This window comes from Gopherus flavomarginatus, chromosome 7 (genome assembly GCF_025201925.1).
Source record: "Gopherus flavomarginatus isolate rGopFla2 chromosome 7, rGopFla2.mat.asm, whole genome shotgun sequence".
Classification (NCBI taxonomy): domain Eukaryota; kingdom Metazoa; phylum Chordata; order Testudines; family Testudinidae; genus Gopherus; species Gopherus flavomarginatus.
In genome coordinates this window covers 99,101,996-99,110,127 of record NC_066623.1, presented here as the reverse complement: position 1 = coordinate 99,110,127, position 8,132 = coordinate 99,101,996, and the positions used below count along the sequence as shown (strand labels likewise).

Here is an 8,132-nt window from a genome sequence, read left to right as displayed (position 1 = left end):
GGAAGTGTGTCATCACATTGATAGTTTTACCTGTAGGTCAGCAAAAATGAAGTCTTATATATTTCTTAAAATGTATATGCTGCTCATGAAATGGTAATTGCCAATATAAATATCTACCTTCTGCGGCATTCAGGCTCAAATCCTATAAAACGCCTCAATTTGGAACTCCATTTCAGTGAGAGTTCTGTGCCTGGAAGGCTTGCAGGATTGGGCCCTGAAAATCTTACTATCTGTGCCTTGTATTATTAGAATAATCCGTGTTCTGCTAAAACCACTGTCCCAAGAATGAAAACACACAAAAGACAAAAAACATTAATCAAGGAAGAAACTTGGAAAAATAGATCAATTCATATTATACTATTGGCAATAGGTAATAGTCATGTGAATCTTTTCTAGGACTATCCACTGAATAATACTCTTTAGGTTAAGTTGTCAGGTTCCTCAACAGTATTACTGAGGGTAAAGAAATACTAGACTAAGAAAAATTTGAAAGAGATGGTTGATGGTAGGTCTCTCCTTTGCTCCCAAACTGCTCCCTAGATCAGGGGTTCTCAAACTGGGGGTCGGGAGGTTATTACATGAGGGGTCAAGAGTTTTCAGTCTTGACCCCAAACCCTGCTTTGCATCCAGCATTTATAATGGTGTCAAGTATTTTAAAAAGTGTTTTTAATTTATAAGGGGGGGGTCGCACTCAGAGGCTTGCTATGTGAAAGGGGTCACCAATGCAAAAGTTTGAGAACCACCGCCCTAGATACTTTCTCCCTGATGCACAGCAGGTCCTCAAGCTGCTCTCTTCCTTTGGGAAAGAACAGGACTCCAGACTGCTCCAAGTAAGGAAGCCAGGGCCAGTTCTATGGGCGTTGGATGCCTAAATATCTTCAATGAGCTGCACCCCAGTCCCTAGTTGTGTCTACCCTATCAGGCTTTTTGCCAATAATTTCCCACCATTGTAACATTTCATCTCCACCAGTTGCAGCAACAGGAGCAGCACTACAGCAGACAGGGTTTTAGATGGCCATTGTTTTTTTAAGTACTGTCATAAAGATCTAATCTGAGTATGATAAAACAACAAGGTGCATAAATAGCTGGCAGCTGCCTGAAGCCATAGCTGCACTAGTGCTGCCACTAGAAGAGCTGAACGTTTGGTGAATTACAGGTCCTTGGCAGTAGACAAGGCTTGTGTGTACTGACTGAAGCAGCATTAATGTTATTCTGAGTGTTAATTTTGGTACCTTCTGACATTTACAATCGGTGTACGTTCAGGCCAGGATGTTTTGCCTTGAGGAGGTGGCAGGGGTAACAAGCCATATCTGGACCAGGGCAAGAGGTGTGTTGTTAGCACTGGTTAGCTAGTAGGATGCAACTGACTATGCAGAAGAGGAACACATGATAAACTGGTAAATTAAAGCCCTGGTGGAGGTAGGGCTGGTGCAAGGATGTTTCACGCCCTAGGCAAAACTTCCACCTTGCGGCCCCACCCTCCCTCCAGCCTGAGGTGCCCCCCACAGCAGCTCCCCCTGGCCTAGAGTTGGCGCTACCAGCCTGGGAGGCGGGAGAAGTGGAGCAGCCATGGCGTGCTCGAGAAGGAGGGGAGCAGAGGTGAGCTGGGGCTGGGAGCGGTTCCCCTGCATGCCCATCTCCCACTTGCTGCAGGTGGCCCTCCCTCCGCCTAAATGTTGACAATGACCGGGGCAGCCGAAGATCTGGCCACCGCCGTCGTTGCTGAAGGACCCGAAATGCTGCCCCCCAAAATGCTAGTGCCCTAGGTGACCGCCTAGGTCATCTAATGGGTTGCACCTGGGTGGAGCCTCCTCACCTGGTTAAGAGGAGGCCACAGGAGACCCACCCGTAGTGCCTAACGCAGTGGACCTAGTAGTGTTTAGGGTTGGTGGGGGCTCTGCTTGGCAGTCATGTGCCCACTCCCCTGGCCCCCATTCCGCCCTGCTCCCACTGCCCCCCGTGGCTTGTCCCCATTCACTCTCCCTACCCCCCTCCCTGCCCTCAGCCACACGTCCTCGCGCCCGCGTTCACCGGCCTACTACGCGCGCGCGCCCCGTGACGCTGCCAGCGCGTGCCCGTCGGCCAGACCCGGAAACAGCTCGACTCGAGCGCGGAGTCGGCGGGGGACGGGCGCGTCCCAGTGAGTCCGTCTGTCCAGTGGGATCCGCGGGCTCGCGCAGGAGAGAAGGGGAGAGGCGGGAGCGCGCTCCGTTGCTGAGGGAGCGGGAAGCAGCGCTTCCTGGTGCCTCGTGGGGGCGGGAAATCCGCGCGGGTCTCTTCCTGGGCTCCCAGTCGGGGCGTGAGGCGGTCCATGCTCCACGGGTGTCACCAGGGGGCGGGACCTCGGGAGCCGCGGCGGGAGGTTAACGGGGGGTTTGGAGGGGGCCCTAGGTGCCGTACGTGAAGGGGGCGCGCGTGGGGCCCGTTGCTGTGAGACGGGCAGGGGCCCTCCGCAGGGTGACGGGGACGAAGGCTGGCTGGAGGGGCATGATCCTGTCAGCTGGGCCACACGGCCCCCGCGTAGAGCCCTGAAGGGGAAGGGGCCAGGCCGCCCTGGCCTCTCTACTTCTGCCGTCTTCCCTTGACAGGGGGAGTGTGTGGCCTGCCCCCTCCGCCCCGACAGTCATGGAGAGGGCGGGTTGCCGTTAGGGGACTCCTCTTTGAGCCCAGCGGTGCTGAGAAGTGAGTGTGGGTCTAGGGTGACCAGACAGAAAGTGTGAAAAATCGGGATGGGGTGGGGGGCAATAGGAGCCTATATAAGAAAAAACCCCCAAATCGGGACTGTCCCTATAAAATCGGGACAAGTGGTCACCCTATGTGGGTCTGTCCTGTTGTTTGTGGCGGAGACGGGGTCCTCTGCATACTGAGTAGGTAGGACATCGATCCATCAGCGGCGAAATCAACTGATTGACAAGTACCTATTGGTAGCCTTTTCCTCTTACCCTGCTGAGCAGCACTTGGATTTCATCACAGTGCTCATTAGGTGCCTGATGACATCACACACAAACATATGGGGGGCACACTAGTTAGAGGCCATTAGACTAGGGATCTTCTCTGAGGCTTTTTCTTCCTTTGCCTTCTTTATTAAAAAATATTTGTCTGAAACTGCCATCTTTGTTCAAGCACATCAGCGGCTTCTTCCTCTCCTTTCTCATCATACCTTTATTTAAGGCGTCACAATGAGAAAAGACTGGATATGCCTCATACAAAATTATAACGAGTTGAACAAAACTCATCCATTTCTGTTTACAAGTGTCCGAGCCAATAGGTTTTCTTGGGTTAGGTCCCAGAGGTTTGCTGTCTTGGCCTGTGTTTTTGCTTGGTCCATTTATAAATGAACAGTATTTCATAAGATAACACAGAGATAAGTTAATAATTAATCACTAGCAAAATACAACTCTGATTTGGCAATGTTGCTTAATTTTTTCAGCTATGGTGGTTTGAGAGATATCAGCACTGAAAAAACATCATTGTGATTCCATTTTGCCTTTTGACCACTCTGCTCCATTGTAATGTGATTTTAGTGGCTGCTATGTCAAGAACTGAGATCTAGAACTAACACCATACCATGAGACCTTGTAATCATAGCCTGACTGCAGAGAGTATAAAACATGGATCTATAAAATCATACTGGTATTGAAATGAGTGTCAGGATAAGGAAAATGATAATCAGAATGACTAGATTTGATAACTTGGGTGTCACCTCTTTTATAATGTATGTTCAGTTTTTTTGGTGGTGTTGAATGTGATTGGTTTCACAAAATGTTAAAAAATGCTACTTATTGCACCTCAGCTGCAATTTCCTCTCTGGTCAAGGGTTTAGAGACTTTGGAGCTGCTGCTGACATTTTAAATATTTCCTTTTCTGTATTTCACAGAAGCTTCAACAGTCTAATGAAGTTAAAAGTTTTACTTAACATTCAGTAACAACAAAAATATGAATGACAACAAGCTGAGGTCTAAAGTTTCATGGCTTGACAAAACAGAGAAACACTGTGATGGAGCAGTGCAAGTACTTTCAGGACTAGTATCTTTTCTTAAGCACTCATCCTGAACCAGTAATCAGAAAGGATTTTTTTTTTCTGAGTCACAACAGCATTATGCACCTGCACCCAATGAGGTAGCAGATTCTTGTTCAAATCCTGTCTTCTCATCAGGCAGAGGGGGGACTTAAACCAGGAGTCTCCCACATTCCAGGTGAGACTCTTTAGGTCAGTGGTTAAGGTAATAAGTGAGGTCCTCCTTTCTCCCCTCCCTCCAGTCATTTTGTGAAGTTAGGCTGCATCTTAGCACACCTACTGGGTTGGGCCCGACACACAGTATAGGCAGAGGAACATATATCTTCCCCCTGATATGTGGGTCACTTATTTGAGAGATTGGTGTCCAGGCACCTAGAGCGAATCAGTGGTGCATATGTTCAGAGGCAGGAATGTAGTTGCCTAGGGAACTTTTATTGCAAAAACTTAGGTGCTGGGTGAGTTTAGCTACCTACAGGATTAGACAGAAGCTGAGTGGGAGTTTTGTGGATTGCAGTGTTGCCTAAAAACGTGACTTAGGTGCCTGAGTATATTTGTGGCCAGGGCTGGCCTTACCATGAGGTGAACTGAGGCAGCCACCTCAGGTGCCACTAGGACCCAGAGTGTAGAAAATTGTGTCTGCTGCTGGTACATATGTATTCTCTCTGCTCTAGATGCACAGAGATGGTAGAGTGTTGTGCTAAAGGAAGGAGGGCTCAAGGGACATAACAGGCAGGCAGGAGAAAAAGTGAGAGGGAATAACCGAAAGCAGCAGGAGCTGCAGGGAGAGAGAGGAGGCAGAGCCTCTTATGTACCTCTCTAGCTCCCTCAGGAGCCTGGACTGATTAACACCAGCTTCTCATGGAGCTTCCTGTTTCCTGCTGTTTCCCTGAACCCACTTGAGGAGAACAGGCAGTCAACTGGAGTAGTAGGAGCCAGTTAGGCCCTTAAAACGCTGATATCTTCCCTCACTCAGGCCCTGCTACCAGCCTGCTTACTTGTCCCCTTCAACTGAGTGTTGAGAGCCACTATAGCTGGCACAGAACAGCAGTCATGAGTGAAAGAAGAAAACGCCCCGCTGGGGCAGCATTCAGAAAAAGAAAGAAAGCAAAGAAAGCTTTTCTATCTAAGTAGGAAGGAGCTCTCCTGAGATACATAGACACAAATGTTCACGGTGAGCCCCCAGTCCCAGTGAGGATGTGAGTGGTGAGGAGATGCCTGATCTTCCCATTAGTCAGAGTGCAGGTGACTTGGAAGCTACTGCAGCATCCATATCTGAATCTCAGATGGATGTAACCATGCACATTCCTGAAGAAAAGTGTAGATCAGAGAAGAGTGTGCTGGAGGCACAAGAAATAGTTGCTGCTGCTGAGTTTAGTTCCTTAAGTCTAGATGTTCCAGGACTATAGACCCACCTGAGCAGTAGCCTGAGGAGCTTCCTTGTACTGCATGGGCCACAGCAAGTGAAAAACTTAATATTCCCCAAAGACAATGAAAATAGCTGTTTCCATCCAACACATTACTGGCATGAAATCACCAATGGTGACAAAGTGGAGAGGCCATGGCTTATAGACTCATAGACTCCAGGACTGGAAGGGACCTCGAGAGGTCATCGAGTCCAGTCCCCTGCCCTCATGGCAGGACCAAATATTGTCTAGACCATCCCTAATAGCCATTTATCTAACCTACTCTTAAATATCTCCAGAGATGGAGATTCCACAACTTCCCTAGGCAATCTATTCCAGTGTTTAACTACCCTGACAGTTAGGAACTTTTTCCTAATGTCCAACCTAAATCTCCCTTGCTGCAGTTTAAGCCCATTGCTTCTTGTTCTATCATTGGAGGCTAAGGTGAACAAGTTTTTTCCCTCCTCCTGATGACACCTTTTAGATACCTGAAAACTGCTATCATGTCCCCTCTCAGTCTTCTCTTTTCCAAACTAAACAAACCCAATTCCTTCAGCCTTCCTTCATAGGTCGTGTTCTCAAGACCTTTAATCATTCTTGTTGCTCTTCTCTGGACCCTCTCCAATTTTTCCACATCTTTCTTGAAATGCAGTGCCCAGAACTGGACACAATACTCCAGCTGAGGCCTGACCAGTGCAGAATAAAGCGGAAGAATGACTTCTCGTGTCTTGTTTACAACACACCTGTTAATGCATCCCAGAATCATGTTTGCTTTTTTTGCAACAGTATCACACTGTTGACTCATATTAAGCTTGTGGTCTATTATGACCCCTAGATCTCTTTCTGCCATACTCCTTCCTAGACAGTCTCTTCCCATTCTGTATGTGTGAAACTGATTGTTCCTTCCTAAGTGGAGCACTTTGCATTTATCTTTATTGAACTTCATCCTGTTTACCTCAGACCATTTCTCCAATTTGTCCAGATCATTTTGAATTTTGACCCTGTCCTCCAAAGCAGTTGCAATCCCTCCCAGTTTGGTATCGTCCGCAGACTTAATAAGCGTACTTTCTATGCCAACATCTAAATCGTTGATGAAGATATTGAACAGAACCGGTCCCAAAACAGACCCCTGCGGAACCCCACTTGTTATACCTTTCCAGCAGGATTGGGAGCCATTAACAACTACTCTCTGAGTACGGTTATCCAGCCAGTTATGCACCCACCTTATAGTAGCCCCATCTAAATTGTACTTTCCTAGTTTATCTATAAGAATATCATGCGAGACCATATCAAATGCCTTACTAAAGTCTAGGTATATCACATCCACCGCTTCTCCCTTATCCACAAGGCTTGTTATCCTATCAAAGAACGCTGTCAGATTAGTTTGACACGATTTGTTCTTTACAAATCCATGCTGGCTATTCCCTATCACCTTACCACCTTCCAAGTGTTTGCAGATGATTTCTTTAATTACCTGCTCCATTATCTTCCCTGGCACAGAAGTTAAACTAACTGGTCTGTAGTTTCCTGGGTTGTTTTTATTTCCCTTTTTATAGATGGGCACTATATTTGCCTACTTCCAGTCTTCTGGAATCTCCCCCGTCTCCCATGATTTCCCAAAGATAATAGCTAGAGGCTCAGATACCTCTTCTATTAACTCCTTGAGTATTCTAGGATGCATTTCATCAGGCCCTGGTGACTTGCAGGCATCTAACTTTTCTAAGTGATTTTTTACTTGCTCTTTTTTTATTTTATCTTCTAAACCTACCCTCTTCCCGTAAGCATTCACTATATTAGACATTCCTTCAGACTTCTCAGTGAAGACCGAAACAAAGAAGTCATTAAGCATCTCTGCCATTTCCAAGTCTGTTACTATTTGCCCTTCCTTACTGAGCAGTGGGCCTACCCTGTCCTTGGTCTTCCTCTTGCTTCTAATGTATTGATAAAAAGTCTTCTTGTTTCCCTTTATTCCCATAGCTAGTTTGAGTTCATTTTGTGTCTTTGCCTTTCTAATCTTGCCTCTGCATTCCTGTGTTATTTGCCTATATTCATTCTTTGTAATCTGACCTAGTTTCCATTTTTTATACGATGCCTTTTTATTTTGTAGGTCACGCAAGATCTCAAGGGTAAGCCAAGGTGGTCTTTTGCCACATTTTCTATCTTTCCTACCCATCGGAATAGCTTGCTTTTGGGCCCTTAATAGTGTCTCTTTGAAAAACTGCCAACTCTCCTCAGTTGTTTTTCCCCTCAGTCTTGATTCCCATGGGACCTTACCTATCAGCTCTCTGAGCTTACCAAAATCCGCCTTCCTGAAATCCATTGTCTCTATTTTGCTGTACTCCCTTCTACCCTTCCTTAGAATTGCAAACTCTATGATTTCATGATCACTTTCACCCAAGCTTCCTTCTACCTTTAAATTCTCAACAAGTTCCTCCCTATTTGTTAAAATCAAGTCTAGAACAGCTTCCCCCCTAGTAGCTTTTTCAACTTTCTGAAATAAAAAGTTGTCTGCAATGCAGTCCAGGAACTTATTGGATAGTCGGTGCCCTGCGGTGTTATTTTCCCAACATGTATCTGGATAGTTGAAGTCCCCCATCACCACCAAATCTTGGGCTTTGGATGATTTTGTTAGTTGTACTCAAATACCCAGAATACTGCATACTGTTTTTGTTGCAAACTCTTCCAGTCTAATGTTCCAACTACATTGGGTT

The 8,132-nt window shown here is 46.6% G+C and overlaps 1 protein-coding gene across 1 annotated transcript in view; it reads left to right on the top strand.

Moving 5' to 3' along the window:
• The first annotated feature begins 2,069 nt into the window (after positions 1 to 2,069).
• Positions 2,070 to 8,132, top strand: part of ALG6 (ALG6 alpha-1,3-glucosyltransferase) — a 44,169-nt gene continuing 38,106 nt past the window's right edge. Inside the window, exon 1 of the mRNA XM_050962084.1 lies at positions 2,070 to 2,140. The gene's annotated coding sequence lies outside the window, so the exon portion shown is untranslated. The remainder of the gene's footprint in view (positions 2,141 to 8,132) is intronic.